A 25530-nucleotide genomic window follows, 5' to 3' on the forward strand; every position below is an offset into this window, starting at 1 on the left:
CTAAAATAATTCCTCAGTCAAACCAGCCACCCTGTATTCACAGGACACTCCTTTACCCCCATTCAGAACTGGTTGTAGGACTGTACTTTAAGAGAATTGAATTCTAATAAGAAACTCCTTAAAACTAGTGGGTAGAAGTTTGATGAGGAATGGGATAATTACGTAGTTACAAAGCATTTATACAAAATACTTATTAATTACTTGTTAATTAAAACATATGCCATAGTTACTAGTTACCTTTACAATAGAGAAATCTGGCAGACATCATTTTAACTAAGTGATAACAATTATAATCAGTGACAGGTCAGACGGACATGGTACAACTTCCTGTGAAGTGCTGAGAAGAGTCCAGCATGACTGCTGGAGCATTCCTCCAAAAACACATACATCAGGAGTAAATCTTAGACATGTCCAAATTGAGGACAGTCTACAAAAACAACTGGTCTGTACACTTCAGAAATCTCAAGGTCATGATAGTCAATGAAAAAAAGAGAAAATATTACAGATTGAAGGGGACAGAAGAAAAAATACGAAAACTGAATGTAGCGCATATTCCTGGATTGAATCCTAGACTTATAAGAGACATTATTGACATAATTGGCAATTCGAATGGTATCTGTAAATTACACGGTAATACTGTGTTAAAAGAAAAACTTTTCATGTACTTGGACCTCACAGCTTTGTTGAGTGGTCTATAAATCAGGCAATATCCCATTCAGAAAGTAGAAGGAAGCTTTGCCCAAGGAGTGAAAAGGGAGTAAATGTTGATACTGGTTTTATTTTAAATAGTGGTTGTCTTACAGAGTGAGAAGCAGATATACATTGATTAGTAGATATGTCCAATCTGGTAAGTTATCTCTCCTAGACCCAAACTAGTTTTCACCGGGTGTTGCTTATCTGCAGTTCTGTAGGGTGTGCTCTAATTTCGGGAAAACTGAAGGTCAATTGTTTTTCTCTTCCTCCCATCCCTGAAAAATCCAATTTTGTCTCTATTTGTAATTCATGTCAATATTTCTTTGCTCCATATAAATGTGAGCTCTTTTGACTTTTCCTTTGAACCAGTTATAACATTTTCTCACTCTCTCATATCATATGAGTAAAATCTCTCATATCATATAGGTAAATCCCCCTCTCTCACCTCCACTGACCTCCCCCCTCACTGAACTCATTACTGGAAGGGAATGGAATGAAATGGAAGGCTCACCTCTATTTGGGTCTTACCAACATAGCAATAGGCACTGAAGTACTTATCTTCCACCTCCTCTGTCCTCAGGAATGGTGAAGCGTTAATTCCTCCCCAGAGGTCAACGTGGGGCTTTGAATTCATTGTGGCCCTTAAACATTGAAACTCACTAAGTGTTCTCCCTGTAGACACACTAGTTCCTTTAATATATTTCCCTTTTAATCCCAACTGGAAAATATTATCCTGTGCCAGTCTGAGAGGATGTATGCACCCTAGAAAAGCCATGTTTTAAGCCTAATCCCATTTTGTAAAGGTAGCCATTTCTTCTAATCCCTATTTAGTACTGTATATTTGAAACTATAATTAGGTCATCTCCCTGGAGATGTGTTAGGTGGAGACGTGTCTCCACCCATTTGGGTGGGTCTTGATTAGTTTACTGGAATTCTATAAAAGAGAATGACAAGAGAGAAAGACAGGAAATTCAGAGAGAGCAGAGAATGCTGCAGCACCATGAAGCAGAGAGTCCACCAGCCAGCGACCTTTGGAGATGAAGAAGGAAAATGCCTCCTGGGGAGCTTCATGAAACAGGAAGCCAGGAGAAGAAGCTAGCAGATGATGCTGTGTTCACCATGTGCCTTTCCAGATGAGAGAGAAACCGTGACTATGTTTGCCATGTGCCTTCTCACTTGAGAGAGGAACCCTAAACTTCATTGGCCTTCATGAACCAAGGTATCTTTCCCTGGATGCCTTTGATTGGACATTTCTATAGACTTGTTTTAATTGGGACATTTTCTTGACCTTAGAACTGTAAACCAGCAACTTATTAACTTCCCCTTTTTAAAAGCCATTCCATTTCTGGTATATTGCATTCCAGCAGCTAGCAAACTAGAACATATCCATTTATTTATAATCTCCTATATGTTTGGAGTCTCTAAATTATGAAATCAAATATCTGTATTCTGAATGTTTTTGAAATCTACTTTCCTAATGTATGGTGTCCATGTTCAATTCTAATTAGTTTTTTATTTATTTTAAAGTTTTGAAAGCTATATTGTGAGAAAGGAAGAAATAGTCCAAAATGGATCTGACACTCACAGCCAAATCATTTTCTTCTCCTGTTGGATATAAACAATCTTACAGAATACTAATCCCAGACATGATTATTTTGAGATCAGGATAAAATGAAGCAAAACAAAACTGCTCATCAATTTTATCCAAGTACACACAAAAATCAGGTCATGGAGCAAAACCACAAAATGCCAAATATCCTCTTATCTTCCTAAGTAAACAATTGCTACTTCTGTATCCAATTGAAATGTTGCGCGAAACCAGGAACAAGGCTGCAAGCCTCCAGGAACATCATGCCGAAACCGATCAAATCAGGGTTGAGGCTTTGAAGTTTCAGAAAGTAGGTTTTATTAATCTATAGTCATAGGGCTCAGCTTAGTAGCCTCTGAAAGTCTGAACTCCCAACAGGGGTTCTCATAGGGTTTTAAGAGAAGAAGAGGGGAGGGGTCTCTACAGGAATTTTTCTTATCCTGCCTACATGCAGTTTCAATCATTCCCTGGGGTGAGTATCCTGTCTATGTGCAGTTTCAGTTGTCTTCGGAGCCTGGGAGACTTCTTAAAGGGAAATGGCCTGAGTAAACAAGGGCCTACCTGCTGTGAGAGGAAATGGCCTGCGTAAACAGGGACTGCCTGCTACAATAGAATTGCCCCTATTTCCTGATGGCATTCAATCTAGAACCAATCCTGGCTTCCTTAGACCCTCTTTAAAACATCTGACCAAAACTCAAATCCTGTAACAGTTTCTTATTATCACCCATTGTTCCTCATGGCATGTTTCCCCTTATTGCAATGAGTAATCAAGTCAACTTGTTTAACTACTGCTGGTCTTTGGCTGAAGGACATTGACAAATGAAACGGTCACTTTTCCCTAAGTCCCTGTCACTGCCCATCACCAACTAGTGCTTTCTTCTTTGTTGGTCTACAGTAAGTACAAACAATTTAAGCATCAAAAATCAGTATTGATAATAATGGATTGTAACCCTAAACTGGTAAAATAGGAATCCATTAATCCATACTGACATGAATGAATAAATGAATGAATGAACAAATAAATAAAAGAGAAGGGAAAGGTCTACTTCATATTAGAATGTCAATGGTAAATGTGGAAGGAATGGTAGAATTAGAAAATCACTATTTTCAAAGATCACAGATATAAGGACCCAGGTTCTGGGCCCTGACCCTCCAACATTTTCACTGCATGCAGCCACCTACATGTCTGGGGACAGATGTTAAAGATTAAATAATGTAAAACCCCCACCCCACCCCCAATCAAGGTTGGGAACCAACTCTTGCAAGATTCTGCTGAACCAAATCTCACAAGAGTCTGCTGAAACCCCACAGTAGCCAAATCTCATGGATATTGTTGAACACTATAAGCCACCCTCTTGGCACACCCCTTCCCTTTTTTGTTCTTTGGCAGAGTACATATGTTCATGTCCCAGTTGGCCACCTCTGGGAAGTGTAAGGACCCAGTCAGGAGGCCAAAAAGCTGCCAACCATAGAAAGCATGTCTGGGGAAGGGGGACTCTGCAGAGATAATCCTGGAGTGGCATGCCTCCTTGATCTGGGAATGGGTCACCCACTTACTTGATTGAGCTGCTGTTGGTTGATCATTTTGTGCTGTGTGGCCAGCTATAAGACGCTGTCTCCAGGAAGACAGAGAAATCCACACATCTACGGGGGCTGTTGCAGCAGTCTGGATTTGAAGGATGCATTGAATGAGAGGCTGCGCCTGGTAAATAGGAGTTTATAAATATTAGCATGCCGTTATGCTGGAGTAAGAGCGCATATCCTGGCTTACCCTGACTGGGATCCAAAGGCTTGGGGTACTGTAGATTCTTTATCTGATGATGAAAGGGAGAAAAAAAGTTTCAGAGGCAAAGGGTGGAGTGACACCACATTTATGTGGCCCTTTCCAAAGGTTGCCTCTTTACTATAAGAAATTAACACTCAATTCTTTAGTATTCCCTAAAATAGAACCAGTCAGCCTGTTTTTGCCCTCACCTGGGAAGGAGAAAAAAGGATTTTCATCATGCTCCCAAGAGTTTATTCACATAGCCTGACCATTGCCATGGGCTTGTAGCAAAGGATTTGGCTAAATAGAAAAATGTAACTCTATTTCATTGCATTGATGATGTTATGTTAACCAGCAACTCTTTTTCAGGTTTAAAAAAAGCCTCAGACTTTGTTCTAGTTTGCTAGCTGCCAGAATGCAACACACCAGAGATGGATTGGCTTTTAATAAAAGGGGATTTATTTCATTAGTTCTTTAGAGAAAAGGCAGCTAACTTTCCACTGAGGTTCTTTCTTACATGGGAAGGCACAGGGTGATCTCTGTTGGCCTTCTCTCCAGGCCTCTTGGTTCCAACAACTTTCCCTGGGGTGATTTCTTTCTGCATCTCCAAAGGCCTGGGCTGAGCTGCAAGTGCTGAGATGAGGTATGCTGAGCTGCTTGGGCTGTGCTACATTGAGCTCTCACATTTAAGCACCAGCCAATTAACTCAAACATCATTCCCTGCAGCAGGCACGCCTCTTAGCCGACTACAGATGTAATCAGCAACAGATGAGGTTCACGTACCCTTGGCTCATGTCCACAGCAACAGAACTAGGCACGTTCCCCTGGCCAAGTAGACAACTGAATCTAACTACCACAGACTCATTGTCATTTCATCTTAACAGCCAAAGATGGACAATTGTTCGTGGTGAACTGCAGTGCCTTGGCTATCCTGTCAAATTCAGGAAATTTTATGTTTGGAAAAGGCAAAATTTATTCCTTTTATAGTAATTGATAAGGTACAATTTTTTCCTATGCCACATATGCCAAAACAACTAATGGCTCTATTAGAGTTGTTGGGGTATTAGAACATTTCATTTCTCACTCAGTCCAAATGTTAAAACCTGTGTATATTTTGATTAGGAAAAGCTATCCCTGGAGATGGGAAACCTCCCAGCAGGCTGCTTTTGAAAAAGCCAGATGGACCATTGCACTGACTCAGGCTTTATGGGGGGTGAACACAGATATATTTTATGAATTAGATGCGGCCAGTACCAATATTGGCTTTGGGTGGGGCTTTTGGCAAAGGCAACAGGCAAAGCATATTAAAAGAGACAAACTGTGGTATAGTCACTTTAGGAAAACAACTATGTGCTGTCTATAGTGCCTTACTGCAATGTGAAGAGCTAACTCATAAATGACCTATGAAATTAAGAACAACTATTCCCACACAAGAATGGATACGGGACACTGTCACTAAGCCTCACTCTGGCAGTGCACAATTGAGCACATTAATAAAATGGAATTTTATCTTCTACAGTGCAGCATTTTCAACAATAGCCCCTTAAGTGCAGAAATGCATAATATCCTGAGATCAGTTTTCTATATGGAAGAACAACGTTTGCCCCTCCCTGCTGATCCTCTCGAGGTGACTGTCTCTGTGCCCACCTGTGCTGGTTTGAGGTTGTTGGTTACTCCAGAAAAGCTATGTTCTTCTTCCTAGTCCAGTCTTGTGGGTGCAGACTTATTGTTTGGGCAGGATCCTTTTGACTAAGTTGTGTCCATGGAGATGTGACCCACTCAATTGGGGGTGGAATTTTTGATTAGGTGGTTTCCATAGAGATGTGTCTCTACCCATTGAAGGAGGGTCTTAATCCACTTACTGGAGTCCTTTAAGAGGGACCCATTTTGGAAGAAGCTCAAAGCTGACACAGACAGAGTCATTTGGAGATGCAGAAAGCAAATGCCCGTAGGAAAGCTGTTTGAAACCAGAAGCCAAAGGACCAGCAGACACCAGCCACATGCCTTCCCAGCTGACAGAAGTGTCCCAGACTTTCTTGAGTCATGTTATCTTTCTCTGGATGCCTAAGTTTGGACATTTTTATAGCCTTAGAACTGTAAATTGTAACTTAATAAATCCCCTTTATAAAAGCTAACCTATTTCTGGTATATTGCATTCCAGCAGTATTAGCAAACTAAAACACCACCATTGATAGATGTGGCAATATACTTGAGTCCACCTGATAGACTGATGGATCAGCACATGAGCAGCTCACCACCTGGATGGCAGCAGCCGTGCAACCTAGTACAGACACTCTATGGTGGGAAACTGGAACTATGCATGCAGCAAGTGGGCTGAATTTAGGGCCATATGGATGGTCATTGTTCATGAACCAGGAGATGCATTAACTATTCGTGCTAACAAATGGGCAGTGTACCGGGACCTGGCAGTGTGAAGCAAGAGCAATGGAATAGTGTCGGCCACCCCTTATGGGCAAAAGGGATGTGGGAAGATATCTGGACTACCTGTCACAAACAAAAGGTAATCATGTTTTACATCTGCCCATAACACTGATTTTTTGCCTGGTGATATTAAAGCAGATGCTTTAGCAAAAAATCACAGTCTCAAGTCAACATCACATGAGACAGCTAAATGGTTACACAGAAAGACAAGACACCAAGGGCACCAGACTCTGTGGAGACTAGCAAAGCAATTCCACCTGCCCATCACCAGGTAACAACTGAAAGAAGTAGTAGATGCCCACCCCTCCTGTTTGCTGCGATACCCAAGAATGCTTCCTTATCAACTCGGTCACATCAGCATAAGCAGGTTCTTGTCACCAGATAGCAGGTAAATTATATGAGGGCTCTTTCCTTATCCAGAGATGCAAAATATGCCTTTACAGCTGTAAATACAGCTACTGGACTGTTGCCGGCCTTCCCAGTACGGAAAGCTAATCAAAAAGCTACAATACATACCTTAGAAAAGTTCAGTGCATCCTTTGGGAGTCCCCACAAATGTGGGCACTGATGTGGGACCACCTTTACTGGACAAATAACCCAAACCTGGGCTACTAAACATAATGTTTTATGGACATTTCATTTGCCTTATAACCCCATAGCAGCAGGGTCAATTGAAAGCATGAATGGGCTTTTAAAAGAGCAATTAAAAGATGATAAGCAATCTCTGCAGCATTGGACCTGGGCTATACCTGGGCCTGACCAGCCTCCATTCACAGCCCTGAGCAGTTGCTCCTACCCCTGCTGAACTGGTAACTGCAGGCCTATGAAGGCACTGCAAATTCAGGCAAAAAGACCAGCAATGCTACATTCACAGGGAAGTAATGAAAATAATATGCTTTTGTCTGTGCCAAAAGTATTCGAAATTGAGGAAAATAAGGTCGATTGGCCATAGTTCTGGTCAGTGCAACCATGCTGGTTTGGAATCCTAGGTGCCTGAGGTGTTGAGGTCACTCAAAATTTTATTAGACCACAGTTTATACAGAAAATGCCAAAAGCTGTATATTCAACCAACCTGAAGTCCGCATACTACAAAGCACGGTATGTTTGACTTTGGATATTTATTATGCCCAGGCTAACTGGGGATTTGACTCCAGAAAGCTCCCTGCAATTGCAAGGGGGGAAACGTGTGGTATCTATTCACCAATGGAAACTCAGTTTTATTCTTTTTGCCTTTAGCATTGTAGCAAATACTTTCCTGCAGTGGGCTTCTGCAGTAATCTACATGCACGATGAGTCTCAGTGCTGAGTGGGTACTGAACGGCCACTGATCTACATGCACGATGAATCTCAGTGCTGAGTGGGCACTGAACGACCACTGTTCTACATGCACGATGAGTCTCAGTGCTGAATGGGCACTGAACGGCCACTGTTCTACATGCACGATGAGTCTCAGTGCTGAATGGGCACTGAACGGCCACTGTTCTACATGCACGATGAATCTCAGTGCTGATTGGGCACTGAACGGCCACTGTTCTACATGCACGATGAGTCTCAGTGCTGAGTGCACTGAACGGCCACTGTTCTACATGCACGATGAATCTCAGTGCTGAGTGTGCACTGAACGGCCACTGTTGGGTGCCGCCAGCCTGCCTTGGACTGTGATCCCTGTGAGGTGGACTATGTAGAGTACCCAGTGGGCCTGGGAGAATTCAGCACATTGGAAAATCTGGGAAGGAATCTTTTCATTTAGGACTGAAATCACAGGTTTTATCAATTATCAGTAGACCAGCTTATTTCTCTTTCTTGGTCATGGCACCTCACTTTGTGGAGTTGTCCCTGTGGGGAGCTCCTTATGTTCTATTGCCTCTTACACTGTTAATGAATGCAATATCTGTCCTATGGTCAGCGTAATATGCTGTGTAGGGGTGGTTTGTAAGGACCCATGGCCCAGCCCCCACCCCTTCCTCCATTCTGAGAGCAAGTCATGGCACACAGCTGCCTGCATGAGCAGGGACAGACATTGAAGTTCAAAGAATGTAAAACCCTCCTCCTCTAATAATCAAATCTCACCCGAGTCTGCTGAAACTCCATTGTGATCAAATCTTACAAGACTGTTAAACTTAATAAGTCATTCCCTGGGTATGCCTCACCCTCTTTTTTTCTCTCTTGGATTTGGGCAGAGTCCAGACTTTCATCTCCCAACCTCCAGCCTCTGGGAAGATCTTCTTCCTGTCCATAAGCCCCTAATTAAACTCATGGGTGCTGTTCTGTCCAGCATGTTCTTTGATCTTGGGGGTTTGCTGGGCTGGAACAGGAAGGTTTTTCTCCTGTTAATAAGTTCCTAATTAAAGTTCATGTGCGATATTCTGCCTGGTGTGTTCTTTGGTCTTGGGGTTGGACTGGGTCGGAACAACAGAATAATCGATTCATGCCAGTTCTTAGTTTGCTTTGCTGTCTTCATAAAGAATCTAGACTGGGCTTTTAGAAATCTCTTGAGGCTAGGAAGCCAAGCCAAGAACTCACTACCAGATTTCACCTGCAAGTACTTATTAATTTGAGTGAAATATGCTAAGGTGTCTGGGACTGCCAGGAAGTGGCTTTCCTTTCTCACTTGTAAGGCTGAGAACCTGAAAGCCAGGTACCAGACCAGTTTTCCTGGGAAAACTTTATAAGTTTTGGGTCCATAAAGTCAACCTTAGTTACTTAAAAACATCTGGTTATATCTGAAATCATTTTCAAATATGATATTTCAGGCAGGCCCTGATTGTATAAACAATGTTTCCAATTATGTCCTAGTGAGAAAAAGGACACATTCTTATAGAGCCTATACTAATAGCTATATTGTCATGAGAAGAAGAATATTCAATGAAAATATTCGTAAGAGTTCCTGACTCCTGGAGTCATGAGTCAGGGAAAATAAGATCATTTACAAATGTCTCATTTCAGTTTATAAAAGCAGAGTCTCCTAAATTGTTATGAGTAATGGAGTGCTGAAGATGTAAAAGAAAGGGCTTCTTTATATGCATGTATATCCAGAAAACAGATCATTGCAACAACATCAACAATATTCCAAACAAAACCTGCAATTATCCTTCATGGGTTCATTCAATTCTATATAATTAATCAATTATTTTAAAGCAATTTTATTGTGGTAACATATATACAACGTACTATTTCCCATTTTAACCACTCTCAAGTAAATTCAGTGGCATTAATTACATTCACATCGTTGTGCTACCCTCACTGCCATCCATTACTAAAACTTTTCCATCACCCCAATCAGAAACTCCGTACCCATTAATTAAGTCTTGTTCCACCGGATCTTAGGTTAATTGTCTCAACCAGAATTCTGGAAATCCTGACTCAATTTACTACTCTGGTCTCAAAGTTGTTTAAGTAATATCATCAGAAGTCTATACATCAAAATAACTGGCATGGTCCTTTTCCATGGGATTCAGACAATCCTTTGTTGTGGAATCACTCTGACCTGTAGCTGATTATAAAGCTTTAAGGAAAGCATCTATCTGTAGATAATAAAAGACTTCAAATGGCTATAGTTAGCGTATTAACTTAGTACTGATAATTTCCAAAAGTGAAAGACCTAGTGAGAGTTCATTACAAGAATAAAGCAGCCGACAATGAAATTTGGTTGCTTCTGTGACATGCCAAGCAAGGCAATAAGCCTAGATAGCCTCACTGGTGAATTCTACCAAATATTTAAAGAATTAACACCAATCCTTCACAAAGTCCTCTGCACAGCAGATGAGGAGGAAAACACCTCCCAACGCCTTCTACGCTACTCTAAACAAAGACATCTCACACACACACAAAAGACAGACGGATGTCCTTTATGATCATAGATGCAAAAATTCTCAACAAAACACTAGCAAATTGAATTCAGCAATACATAAAAAAGGATTATACACAATGACCAAGTGGGATTTATCTCAGGAATGCGAGTTTGGTTTACCATCCAAAAATCAGTTAATATAATGTACCACATTAATAGACTAAAGTATAAAAATTGTTGATCATTTCAATATACACACACAAAACAACATTTAACAAAACATTTTCATGGTTAAAATACTCTACAAACTAGAGGGGAACTTTCTCAACATGATAAGACATTGATGAGAAACCCACATCTAACATCATACTCAAATGGTGAAAGAATGAAAAATCAGAAACAAGACAAAGATGTCCACTCTCACCACTTCTTTTCAATATTTTACTGGATGGAGGTTCTAGCCAGGCTAATTAGGTAAGAAAGAGAAAGAAAAGGTACCCAGATTAGACAGAAAGAGGTAAAACTATCTGTATTCACAGATGACATGATCTCATATATAGAAAATCCTAAAGAACCCACACAAAAAGCTATTGGAATTAATAAACAAATTCAACAAGGTTGCAAGATACAAGTTCAATATACAAAAAATTATTTCTATTCACTAACAGTTAACAAAACAAAAAAGAAATTAAGATTACATTTCCATTTATAATAATATTAAAAGGAATAAAATACTTAGGAATATGTTTAACAAAAGAAATATAAGACTTGCACACTAAAAACTGCAAAACATTGTTGAAAACAATTTTAAAAGACCTAAATATTTAGATAGATAACCTCTGTTCATAAATTGTGAGACTTTACATTGTTCAGATCACAATACTACCCAAATAATCTGCAGATTCAACAAAATCTCTATCCTAATTCCAGTTTTTTGCATTCTCAGAAATTAACAAGCTGATCCTAAAATCCACATGAAAACATAAGAGACCAGAATAATCAAAACATCTTACCATACAAATTTAATACAGGGAAAGCTAAGCAGCTCTTCTTATTTGACAATTCTTTCCACACAATTCATCAACAGTAACATTTCAATAAATCTAATCATTTCTAGTGACTCTCTTTGTAATTTTCCAGGGGTTCTCTGGAAAATCACGAAGAGTCTTAGTTACAAAATATATCCTGAAAGTTTTGTTTTATTTTATTTCACATTTAGAATTTGATGTGAGGAGGGCAAAATCAAAAGTTGTCAGGAGATTTGAACACTTAAGAATCTGACCACGGATATCTGAAAAAACAAAATTTGGCTACTAGTTTCAAAATGACAATAAAATATTTTAAAAATAAACATAAAATGTAACATGATTGTAAAGAACCTTAGCCCTTTTTTAAGTGGGAAATCTGTTTGTCTTAGGTTATCTAAGACATAATAAAGTCAACATAAACCATAGAAGACTTCTCTGGTAAGAATAAAATCTTTGTTATCTAGACGGATTGCACTGAAAACAAAAATAACCCTTCATATAGTAGAAAGTGATAAACAGTTCACCAAGGAAACAAGCCCATCAAAACTGAGCAAATTTTGCTAAGATTTTAACACATTCAACATATTTAACACATTTCAGACTTATTTACATAACTATAATTCAAGGCAAACAAAATTCCCCTTCTTCAAATCTTCTATGACTTTGAATATCCATTCAGGTTTTCTCCATCACCACTCTCTTTCTCATTCTGAACCAACCAGTCATTTTCATTTTAGGACATAACTTTACTCTTTTTCCCTTAATAAACAAACATATACCTCATTACCTAACATACATAGTTACACATCTCTGCCACTACTGCTCCTGGTAGATTTTCATTCACATTTATCAATTACAACTTTTAACCAAAGTAATTCCAATTTTATAGAGAAAATTGGGGAATAGATAATTATGCACTGTTCACTCCAGCATTTTAGCAGATTAGCAGAGCTCATAACACAACTTTCTATAACCATATACATCCCTTATACTACAAGGTCTCCAAGTGGCAAAAACGAACACATTCATAAAGATACAGGCTCTCTATTACATATAAAAATAAATAGTGAAAGTATATAAAATTTAAACTTTACTTAATTTTTAAAGTTATGAAAAATATAAATTTGCATTTAGCCATATTGGTTCATTATTCCAACAGCAATAATTTTATTATTTATTCTAGTTTTTAAAAATTGTATTTCAACAGTAATTGCATTTTATAGCATGTTAGTCTGAACATAATTTCTAAGATATTTTATTTTACTTAATTTTCAAATTTATGAAAAATTATAACTTTAGAAATTAAGTAAAATGAAAAGCAAAACATTAAAAAATAAAGTAAAAATAATGTTAGCTTATTTGATCAATAAATCTGTATAAGTTTAAGAAGAACAAACCTGAGTAGAATAAAAATATGTCTGCATTACACTAACACTGATAAATCAGAGAAAACATAGTTCTTTTTAGTACACTAAAATTATTTAACTAGTCTCATTAGCCAAAGATTTAGCTAAAGTATGTGAACTTGAATTAAGACACTTCTGCATTATTTCTACAGAAATATTTTTTTAACCTAGCACATGAGAGTATTAAAAGTTCAATTTCCTTATTTTCTAAAATTTTGAGGATAATTCAGTTTATATAAATATTTATTTATTTCTATAAGCCAAGAAAACAGAGCTCCTTAAAGAAATTTATAATCTAATTTATTGGTGCCATCCAGAGGTAGAAAAATATTCTGCTCTCACACAATAAGAGATAAAGACCTTTCTGAATTACAGACACAAAGACAGATGTACAAACACAGAGAGAGCTTAGCGTTAAATTCTAAAACTTCAGCCATGGCTCAGGAGTAATCTTGGTGGTCCATGTCAAAGGGCTGTTCTCTTCCTAGTAGACAGAAATTCTTAAATGATGTGAACTCAAAATAGACAAATAGACAAGCTAACAGAAAAGACTAACAAGCCAGAGTCTCTCTCACCTCTCAACCAACCAAGACATGATTTCTACAAACTATTAATCCATTTACAAAGATCATCAACTGGTCATATCACAAAAACAAATTCTCAATGGGGAATAATTTAGCCATAAGTAAACCAAAACCAAATTAATAGAGAGAAAAATTAAATTTAGTGGGGAGAAAAAGAGTCAGCAAAGTGCTATTACCACTTTGGATTCACCTCTAGGCTTCAAAGAGAAGATGCACTCCGGTTTAAGCTGCCCATGAGGTGAACTTCTAAGGACCAAATTGTTTGGCTCTGCCAAGTGAATCCACTGGGTATCTCAGTGGGACCTTCTAAACTGTTAAAAGATAATTTTCAGCACAGGGCATAAGCATCTCTCTCACAGGCATAAAAATGAACAAGTATTAAAGATTTTATCTTACTCATATGATATGAGTAAAATAAAAATAGATGTTATAACTGGTTCAAGGAAAATTCAAAGAGAAAAAATTATACAGAGTGAAGGAATATTGAAAAGAATTGCAAACGGAGACAAAATTGACTTTTCTGCAGAGAGGGAAGAAGTCAATTAAATCTCTGCCACTCAAGACAAAATTCACATCTCTTAGTTACCTACAGCTTTCAAACAGTTGCAAAATAGATTAAAGGGCTAAGTTCAGAAGGGTGTACGATAAATGATGCATACTTTCCCAACAAAACACAAAATACTTTTGTACAACTAATAATCATTGATTGTTTACTTTGTGCCAGGCACTCTGCCCAGCCTTCACAAGTTTACCTCATTCACTCATCACAATAACCTAGAGATGTAAGTTTTATCATTAAGCAATTTTGCACATTGGGAAACTGAGGCTTAGAGGGTATAAGAAAAAGCACATCAGGAAGATTCCCATCCTTTCTTGTAAGCTTTAATTGCATATATCCCTTGGACTAAGAGGCAATAGTTTTTAAAAAAAGAATTTGGGATATTTTACATATCATAAAATTCACTTTTTCATGTGTACAACTCAATGATTTTTAGTAACTCTACTGAATGGTGCAACCATCACCATAAATCAGATTTACATTTTATCCCAATAAAATCCCTCATGCCCATTTACAGTTAATCTTGTTCCCATGCAGACACAGGTAACCACTAATCTACTTTCTGGTTCTATGTATTTGTCTTTTCTGGACATTTTATATAAATGGAATTATACAATATGTGGTCTTTTGTGTCTGACTTCATTCACTTAGCATAATATTTCTGGAGTTTATCCATGATGTAGCATGTGTTAGTAATTTGGGGGGACATGGGCAGGCTTCGGGAATCAAACTTGGGTCTCCAGCATGGCAGGTGAGAATTTTGCCACTGAGCCACCCTTGTACTGCCCTGATTTTGTTTTTTTTTTTTTGCTGAATTACACTGCATTTTGTCTATCCATTTGCCAGCTGATGGACATTCATGTTGTCTCCAGTTTTTGGCTATTAGAATAATACTGCTATGAACACTGGTGTGCAAGTCTTTGCATGAACATACGTTTTTGTTGTTTTTTTTTTTAAATTCCTATCAGTTTAATAACAATGAAAACAAAAATGGAAAACCAAGGGGACAGGGGAAGAGGCCCCCGGGCCTGGGCACGCGGAGTCCTGCTTGCAGCACCAGGCCTGGTGACAGGCCCCCGGGGTATTGCTGGTGCTAGGAGGTCAGAGGGCAGCGATTGTCCTGTGGGCTCCACGTTCAGCGGGTGAACCGGACCCTTACATCTTCTGGAGTGTGCCCAGCTTCTGCATGCCCGGATCGTGTCCAGCAGGCCAGAAATGGAGGGTCCGTAACAGTGGGTATGTACAGGCAGCCAGCATCTCCTTGACCCTTGGCAACGCAATATTGTCACAGTCCGTGTCCAGGAACTCGTCCACAGCAATTTCCAGCTCTGGGATCTCTTCTTTCTGGCAATCATAGAAGCGTGTGAGCCGCTCCAGAATCCACTCCTCCAAGTTGGGGCGTTTCCGTAGCTCCTTGATTTGTACTTGACGGTGACCTTCCCTTGGCGCCTCACTGGACCCTCGTCGTCTGCGCTGACCTGGCCCTCACCTGTAGACCCAGGGAGGCTCTGAAAGTAGCCACGGGGTCCTGGGCCGCCACTGCCCAGCCCCCGGGGGCCGGGGAAGCCAATGCCGCGCCTCGTGCCTAGCAGCTGTCCGCCGCTGCAGCCACCGGGGCCTCCTGTGCACTTCGGCCCCTCCCTGCGCCGCCGCTTCCAGGACGCCCGCCAGCTGGCTCCCAGCCACTGAGTAAATATAAAATGGTATCTCCTTGTAGTTGTTATCTGCATTTCCTTAATGACTAAGGATGATGAGCATCTTTTCATGTGTTTATTGGTCGCAAGTCCTTTCAAAAGGAAAAAAAAAACCCTGCAATTCCTTTAAAAGTACTTATTCACTCAGCACTGCTGTATGCCTTTGTAGGCCACAGGCACTTACTTCTGGAATCTTTTCTCCACATCACAGCAAACAGAGGGAAAGGTACTTCTCTCTCACACACACAAGGGATTTAAACAGGTCTACAATCCCTTATCTGATTCCCTTGGGCAGATAAGCTGTTGGAATTCAGACTTTTTCAGATTTTAGAACAGTGATAGGCTGCATATTCAATATATGACATAATAGTTCCGCAGGGATCTTGGGGCAGTCGCTTTAATGAAACATTCTTCCATTTATGCAGAAAAATGTATGAGTGTTCACACTAGGGAGGATAAACACAGATCATAAATTGTTTCATGTTAGCTCAGGTTAGGTTGTGCTGCCAAATGAATTCATCTCAAACTAGAAAAAAAGAATTCCATTTTTGGAATTTTCTAGATGTCAGAATTGTGGATAAAGACACATAGACCTATATATGTAGGAATTTAAGAGTTGAGTTGGCTAGCTGATAATGTTCTGGGGTTTTTGACATTTAACTAAACATTTATTCTTTTTTATTTTGCAGTTTTCTTTTTATATCTTGGAAACAATACTTTTTCCCCAAATTGCAAACAATTTAGGCCATCGAAAATCTTTTGGGCTCTCTGCCCTATGCCTCTAGTGTCTCATAGATAAAATAGTCCTGTGGACTCATGCAAAAGGGAAAAAACGACTCACAGACAAGGACACAAAGAGTAACATGAACTAGTAAGAATAGCACAGAAAGGCAACAGAATAAGATGATGCTTGAGAATAGTGCTGAAATGAGAAAGGAGAACATTTATTGAGCACCTATGAAATGTCCAGTACTGTACTAACTTTTCATATGCTCTCTCATTTAATCACCATCAAAAACCTGTGAAGTGGAAATTGTTATCCCAATTTTGCAGATGAAATCAAATGCTTAGAGAGTTTAAGAGAATTCCCCAAAATTTAGTGTATGATGGAGTGAGATTTGAATCCATGTCTTCTGACAAGTTCGTTACTATTGTGGAAATAAATGAAGACCATCCAAATGAGAACAAGCAAAGGCATTTATTCAAACTTTGCTATAGCAAGAGAGTCTGCCACTATCACTTGTGTTTACCAGATTCTGAAAGTCAGGCAGGGGAGAGTAAAGGCTTGCTAGTGGAAAAAAGAGAAGGTTTTAAGTAAGCCCTGGTTAGTGGTTGTTGACTTGGAGAACGTGGAAGTGGGCTAACCAGAAGCGGGGTATCCTAAGTGATTGGTTAAAACAGCATATTTGGCTTTCTCTGCTTGGTCCTAAGTTGGAAGTAGGGACAAAAAATTAGGGAAGCTAGCAGTTATCAAGCAAGTCCTGAGCAATTCGGGCCAGTTGCTGCAGATTGAGGTTTGGCTTCCTGGACTGGTGGTAGGTCAGAGTTCTATTTTTATATATGGTCTGGCCACTGTCCGTTTGTGTATTGAGTCTCTCACCCTTTCCACGGTATTGTCTTGATATATTCAGAATAGAATACCTGCAAAGAGAAGGCGCCATCTTTGGGGAAATTTTCCTCTTTCCCAGTAGTAAAGTAATTAAACATATTGGAAATGGATAAACAAAAATGACTGAGGTTATTGAATCCCAGGATATACGATGACAGAGTAAGAGGGCATCCAAATAATTTAAAAGATTCCACAGCTCCAAGCCTAAATGAATTTTATCAATGGTTAATATAAGGCATCGCAGGCATAATTTCAGAGCCACAATAATATTTTCGAAATCAGGGAGAAAAGAAGTCTTGTGGTGACTGGTCCTGCAAATATTTTCCTGATATCTAAAAATTGGGAAAAAAGAAGATTGACCTCAATTTTTACTAAATTCTTTAAAAATCTTAAATAGAATCCTAAACAGTTGATTTACAAATAACTGGTTCATTGGACCCAATAAATATGCTATATCCTTTTTTATATGGTGCCTTAACTGATTTTAGAAGAGATTCTTAAGCTGGAGTCTGTGGCCAATGAAACTGTTGAAATTGTTTGCAAAATTTAGCACTTGTGTACGTTTTTCTGGCTGGGTAAAAGGTCTTCAGCTGTCATTAGATTTTCAAAGTTGTATTGGGTGCTTTTGTGGCCATGTGGCAGCAGCCTTGGATCATCATGTGCAGTTCTTTTTGAGTTATTTGCATCCTCTTGTCTCCATAGTGATCCCTTGTCTCTTGGTCACTGGGTGCCCTGCTGGCACCTGCTGCTAAAGTCTGTCACTGGGGAATTCTCAGTGTCTTGGCTCTGACGGAGCTTTCTCTTGCTGTCTTGGTTCCACCTCAGCGGTCACTGCTGCTACAGACCCTGTGAAGTCTCACTCAGAACCTCTGGCATTGTAGTCCTCCCTCCAGGCTCCACTGCAGAGTTGCATCAGAACCACGCAGCTCTGGAGGCTTTCAGTGCAGTCTTCTTCAGCCTTCCACACAGGATGTAGAGGAGTTTCTGGTGCCCTTTCAGATCTCATAGTGACCAAAGGAAATACAAGATTGCCAACTCACACCAGGGCCCTGTCCCCCAGACCCACACAAGAGCACAGCCACCTCTTCCCTGCCGGCCAACCACCTATCTGTGCACTGACTGCTTGACCCCTGTTCCCTACCCAATCCCGCCTTGCACATGTGCACACTCTTGCCCCACCCCCTGGCACAAGTACCCTTCTCCTACACCTGGCAGGTGCTCTCGTGCACATCTGTGCTACACAGCCACTACTCTGCACAAGTGTGCACCTCTACCCTGCCCCCATCCCTGGACCTGCACACCCATGCCAGGACCCCACCATCATCACCCAACCCTAACACACATCCCACAACCCCTATGACCTGTGTCCTGCCCCTACACACTCGTGCATCTGCATCCTAGCCCCCTGCGCAAAGACACACCCGTGCCCTGCCCACCCTGTGCCCCGACTTCTGTGCCCTGTATCCCACACCCTGACACCCATGACCCACACACTCCTTGTGCCACTCTCATCCTACCACATACCAACCCCAGCACATCCACTCAGCCCCCATCCACCTCGCCTTGCCCTACCTCTATATCCCCCATGCTGCACCCTGCTCCTGCACTCTAAGCCCTGCCTGAGCTGAACCTTGCCCCAATAGTCCCCGCACCACACCCCCACAACTCCACAGCCACACCCCATGTTCACAGGCACCAGTGTGGTGTCCCTGACCCGTGCATGTACCTGCAGCGCAACCCATCACCGCACTGTTGTGCCTTCCCCATGCCCCACATCCTGCTCCACACCCATCCCACAAATACAAAGCTTTGGACTACTGAAGGAAATCAACATCTAAAGTGACCTATCAAGATACTGACATGCTATGAAGACAACAGAAGATCACTAAGCATAGGAAGATGCAGACAGATATAGCCCACGCTAATGACCAAAAAATGCACTGGAGGAGACACAGACTTTGGAACTACTAATCAAAGATGTTCATATAACTCTACTAAATAAATCAATGGGATGGCTAATGACATAAAGGAGATCAAGAAGACACTAGAAGAGTAAGAGGAATTTGAGAGAATAAATAGAAAAACAGCAGACATCACAGAAACTGAAGATGCTGTAAGCCAAACAAAAAACATACAAGAGATACACAACAGCAAATTTGAAGACACGGAAGAAAGAATAAGCAAACTAGAAGATAGGACACTAATTTAGAACATGGTAAAGCACAAATGACAAAAAAATGATGGAAAATTTGAATTGGATCTCAGGGAAAAGAGGGATAAAACAAAGTACACAAGTATAAGAATCATCAGTGTCCCAAAGGAGAAGAGAAAGGCTAGCAGGATTAGCAGAGAATATAAGGAGGGAATGCATCCCAACCTTTATAAAGACATAAATATGCAAATCAAAGAAGCCCAACACACTCCAAATAGAATAAATCCAAATAGACCTTCCCCAAGACACTTACTAATCCATCTGTCAAATGTTGAAGAGATGCAGAATAAATGAAAGCGGCAAGAGAAAAACAATCTACTACACACAAGGGAAACCATTTAAGACTGAATTCAGACTACTCAACTGGCATTGTGGAGGTGAGAAGGCAGTGGTGTGATATATTTAATCTCCTGAAAGAGAAAGACTTCCAGCCAAGAATTCTGTATCCAGCCAAATTGTCCTTCAAGACTGAGGGAGAAATTAAAATTTTCACAGACAAAGGCTAAGAGAATATGTCAACAAGAGACTGGCCCTACAAAAATATTAAAGGGAATTCTGCTGGCTGAAAAAAACAAGAAAAGGAGATCTGGAGGAGGGTAGAAAATTGAAGAGTACCAAGAGTAAAAAGAGAAAGAAGGAAAAGAATATATAGATCTGACAAATAAAATCCAAAGAATAAGATGATGGATTTAAGAAGTGCCTTTACAGTAATAACTTTGAACTTTAATGGACTAAACTCACCAATTAAAAGATACAGATTAAAGACTTCTGGGAAGATGGATGACTAGAGCAGTTTGAGATTAGCCCTGCTCCATGGAAGTTAGAGAAGGAACAGGAGGGCGACTGAGGCAGCAGTGCAGGAGTGCGGCCAACCTGGGAGAGCCTTCTGCACCGCATGCAGCAGCCCTGGTTGCAGAGGCCGAGGAACTGAGAGGCAGGAGGCTGGGGCCTGGCATGGAGCCGCAGAGGCACAGAGTCCACAGGAGTGCATGGACGGGTACACCAGACTAGGAAGTAATCCAGGCCACGTTCCTTGGGCACGCTACCTTCAGTGGTACAGCCCCGTGACTGGTGACTCACCCCAAACCCCACGCACCGGAACCCCCTCACCCGCTCCTATTCCCCACGCTCCAGGCGCCCCCACCCCACCAGCCCCCAGTACATGTCCCCCACCCCCACCCCAAGTGCAGCCCAACCCACCTCTCCTAGACCCCTCCCAAGCACTACCTCATCCCCCACCCCATTCCCTTCAGGCTGTTCCCAACACATAAAGGCTGCTGGGAACTAACCTCCACACTTAGGCTACCCCTGTCCCCCTGCCCATAGTATCACACAGCCTCACCCTGCATTCCTTGAACTCAGCGCATCCTACATACGGCGCTCCCAGGCCCACGCATGCGCACGGGCCCTCAATCACATCATTCAGCTCTGGGAACTGCACGTTATAGCAGTCCTAGAACAGCACATGCGTACAGCCCTCAGCCTCACTTCCCAGCTCTGAGAAAGTGCCAACCTGCACAGCTGGGTCCCATCTGCCCATGGTCCATGAAGGCATAATGCTGAACTGCTGCCACAGTTCTGTGCATGTGCACAAAGGGCCCCGTGCCTTAGACCAGAGCACGCTAGGGTTATGTCCCCCAGACTAGTGCACCACGCAGTTACATACTCCCTGGCTGCTGGGCACCCATGTTCACAACCACCAGAGTAACATCCCCAACCTGTGCCCATACCTGTCCTGAAACAAATCCCCATACTGAGAGCTCCACTCCATGCCCTGCTTCCTGCTGTACAACCATCCCACAAACACAAGGCCTTAGACTGCTGAAAGAAATCAACTCCCAAAGTAAATCAATCAAGATATCTACATGTGGCGAAGACAGCAGAAGATCACTAAGCATATCACAATGCAGACAGACATAGCCCTGCCTAATGACCAAACTAAAACACCTGAGGAGACACAGACATTGGAACAACTAATCAAAGATGTTCATACAACACTACTTAATAATATACGTGGGATGGCAAATGACATAAAGGAGATCAGGAAGACAGAAGAGCACAAAGAGGAATTTGAAAGAATAAATAGAAAAATAGCAGAAATCACAGAGATTAAAGACTCTGTTGACAAAATTAAAAAAAACATACTAGAGGCACACAACACCAGATCTGAAGAGACAGAAGAAAGTATAAGTGATATAGAGGACAGGATAATTGACTTTGAAGACTCGAAACAGCAAATGGTAAAAAAGATGGAAAAAACTTGAATGGGAACTCAAGGAAATGGTAGACAAAACAAGGTACACAAATATAAGAATCATCGGTGTCCCTGAAGAGAAGAGATGAATAAAGGGCTAGGAAGAGTAATTGAGGATATAACAGGGTAAAACTTCCCAACCCTCATAAATATACAAGTCAAAGAAACCCAAAGAACTCCAAACAAAATAAATCCAAATAGGCCTTCCCTAAGGCACATACTAATCAGTCTGTCAAATGTTGAAGAGAAGCAGAAAATCCTGAAAGCGGCAAGAGGAAAACAATCTACTACATACAAGGGAAATCAAATAAGACTGAGTTCAGACTACTCAACTAGCACCCTGGAGGTGAGAAGGAAGTAGTATGATATATTCAAGATCCTGAAAGAGAAAGACTTCCAGTCAAGAATTCTGTACCCAGCCAAACTGTCCTTTAAAATTGAGGGAGAGATTAAAGTTTTCACAGACAAAGAAGTCCTGAAAAAATTTATCAACAAGAGACTAGCCCTACAAGAAATACTAAAAGGAGTTTTGCCAGCTGAAAAAAAAAAAGACTGGAGAGGGAGGTGTGAAGGGGGGCACAGAATTGAAAAGTACCAGTAAGGGTAATTTAAAGAATACAAAGAGAAAGAGGGAAAAGAATATATAGCACCAATAAATGAAATAAGAAAGATAAGATGGTGGAATCAAGAAATGACTTTCAGTAATAACTTTGAATGTTAACATACTGAACTTACCAATTAAAAGATACAGATTGGCAAAATGGATTAAGAAACATAATCCAGCTATATGCTGCTTACAAGAGACTCATCTTAGATACATATGATGGAATATTTTGCAGCAGAAAGACAAAATGATGTCCTGAAGCACATGACAAGATGGATGAGACTTGATGACACAATGCTGAGCAAAATTAGCCAGACACAAAAGGACAGATATATATGATTCCACTTTTATGGCCAGCATAAAGGTATAATCAAAGACTTATAATACAGAATGCAGGGGACTTAGAGATACATAGAGGCTAGAGATGGGCGAACCATTAGCCAATGAGGTTGAGCTCCAAGGTAAGGGAATAGATCGGAGCAAAGGTGATTCTCAAGTGGGTTTAAAAGTAATATTACCATATAAAATATGAACAAGATTTAAAGGGGTTGCATAGACCTATGTGTCCCACTGACTCACACTAGAAATATGAATGAGTTCTTGTAAATAAGAATTACTTCAAAGATATGTGTTCTGGTATGAAAGGATGTATGGACCCTAGAAAAGCCATGTTTTAATCAAAATCCCATTTGGTAATGGCAGAATAATCCCTATTCAATACTGTATGTTTGAATCTGTAATTAGATAATCTCTCTGGAGATGTGATTTAATCAAGAGTGGTTGTTAAACTGGATTAGGTGACAGCTGAAGCACTATGAAGCAGAGTCCACCAGCCAGCGACCTTTGGAGATGAAGAAGGAAAATGCCTCCCAGATTGCTTCATGAAACAGGAAGCCAGGAGTGAAAGCTAGCAGATGATGCCATGTTTGCCATGTGCCTTTCCAAATGAGAGAGAAACCCTGACTGTGTTCACCATGAGCCTTTTCACTTGAGAGAGAGAAAGACCCTGAACTTCATCGGCCTTCTTGAACCAAGGTATCTTTCCCTGGGTGCCTTTGATTGGACATTTCTATAGACTTGCTTTAACTGGGACATTGTCTCAGCCTTAGAACTATACACTAGCAACTTATTAAATTCCCCTTTTAAAAAGTCATTCCATTTCTGGTATATTGCATTCTGGCAGCTAGCAAACCAGAACAGTATGATTCTTGTATAAAGAGTGCTTAAGTCCAGGGTACAGGGGGAAGACTCCTATTGCATGCTGTGAACTATGTTCAAAAGGAAAGCATCAGCACTACCACGACAACAGCAGAGGTAAATCATGGGGTGAGGGACAAGAGTTAAGAGGAGGTTTAGATCTCCTATTTGGTGAGTGTGTGTTACTGGTTTTCTGTCTCTTGGGAACAATGAAATCGTCTAAAATTGAGAAGGTTGATGGACTGTGGACTTTGGGGCCTCTACATGATGCCCAATGAATGCAGGTGGTTGAAGGATGCACTGATAGAGAAGTAGAATGGTGAATGGTATATACTTATGAATGAAGGCTGTGCTACTACAAAAAGGAACGATGTTGTGAGGCATGCAACAATGCGAATGAATATGTGGGACATTCGTTGAGACAAATAAGCCAGAAACAAAAAAACAATAACAATAGTATGGTCACCTTTAGAAAATGCTTATAAGAAAACAGGGGCCTAGATTGTAAGCTTTTAGAGCAGACACATTAAGTCTGGAGTGGTGATTATTATTTCTGGATTTTGAGAGGCTGTTATATAAAACAGTTATATAAATATAACTTGATATTTAGAGATAAGAATGAAGCTGAACAGGTTGGGGTTAAAGTTATTCAGAACATAGGGGTAAGGAAGACAGTGTCTATATTTTTGAACCACACATGCTCTTTGAGATGAATGGAAGAAAGGGTTATTCCATCTGGAACTGAAATCTTCCATAGTGCATACTCTAATTCAACCTATCTGTATACCTCATTTGAACAACTGAAACACAGAATGCACAGAATGAGAAAGAGGTCCCTTAATCCTGTATAGATTATTGTAATGCCTGGGAACATCTTAGAGTATATTAACCAGATAATCAAAAAGTATTGGCAAAGTCCCCTGAGGAAGGGGAGAAAGACTACGGAACTATTAAACCTTACCATCAGGAAATCCCCTGATACTGTGTCAAACTTTAGGGACACCCAAATCAATAAGCCATGCCCTTGATCATGATGCTTACTCTTGTGAAGCTTATGTAGGTAGCATAGAAGCTTAGACTACCTATAGGCATGCCTAGGAGTTACTTCTGGAGGTCCTTTATTGTTGCTCAGATGTGGCCTCAGTCTCTCTAAGCCCAACTCTGCAAGTGAAATCATTATCCTGCCCCCTACAGGGGACATGCCATCCAGGGGTGAAAGTCTTCCTGGCAACGTGGGAGAGGACTCCCAGGGATGAATCCAGACCTGGCATCATGGGATCAACAATTCCATCCTGACCAAAAGGGGGAAAAGAAGTGTAATTAATAAAGTATCAGTGGCAGAGAGAGTTCAAATAGAGTCGAGAGGCTACTCTGGAGGTTGCTCTTATGCAAGCTTCAGGTAGACCTTGCTACCTGTCATAATCTGCCAACCCCCAACCAGGACCATTCCAGCCAATTCTAAAGAACACCTAGGGCAATATATAAGATTTCACAAGGGTTCCAGGCACTAGAGTAACTTTCCAGAAACCTACAACCTCCAGATGGGTCCCTGGTCCAGATAAGTCCTGAAACCTAGCCCAGCCAGAACATTAGACAGTTCCATCTTCCTATCCCATATTAGTGGCTGACCCTTCCAATAGCAAAAATTTAGAATTGCCATAGCCCAAACAACCCCAAAGAGAAGTATGCAAAGATCAAAGGTGTTGATGGAATCATGCATAGAAGATAGGACTTAACAAATGAATATGAATCCTGAATCATTAAATTGATATCTCTTTTAGTTTCCAGTATTTTAAAGCAGCTAGAAGTAAAAATCTAAAATTGTGTAATTGTAACCCATGTCAAAGTGAATACGTTCTACAACTAATTGTGGTGCTGTGCTTTGAAATTTATACCTTTTTGTATATATGTTAATGTTCACAAAAAAAAGAAGGAAAAAATGTTGATTGTGATGATAAAAAATTATTTAAGCCCATTAGCCTCCCATATTCTGGAGCAGCTAGAAGGAAAAATCTGAGAGGATCATATGGTAGCCCATGACAAACTCTGGGATCTATCTTGTATACACTTTTTGAAGAGTGCTTTGAAAACTTGTTTTTTAACTC

The 25530-nt window shown here is 40.5% G+C and overlaps 1 long non-coding RNA gene across 1 annotated transcript in view; it reads right to left on the bottom strand.

Annotated features, from left to right (window-relative positions):
- LOC143648137 (uncharacterized) overlaps window positions 1-25530 on the bottom strand; it is a 149876-nt gene that overhangs the window by 437 nt on the left and 123909 nt on the right. Inside the window, exon 2 of the long non-coding RNA XR_013158415.1 lies at window positions 3839-3983. This is a non-coding gene — a long non-coding RNA (uncharacterized LOC143648137). The remainder of the gene's footprint in view (window positions 1-3838; window positions 3984-25530) is intronic.

Source organism: Tamandua tetradactyla, chromosome 10 (assembly GCF_023851605.1).
Source record: "Tamandua tetradactyla isolate mTamTet1 chromosome 10, mTamTet1.pri, whole genome shotgun sequence".
In the NCBI taxonomy this organism is placed as follows: Eukaryota; Metazoa; Chordata; class Mammalia; order Pilosa; family Myrmecophagidae; genus Tamandua; species Tamandua tetradactyla.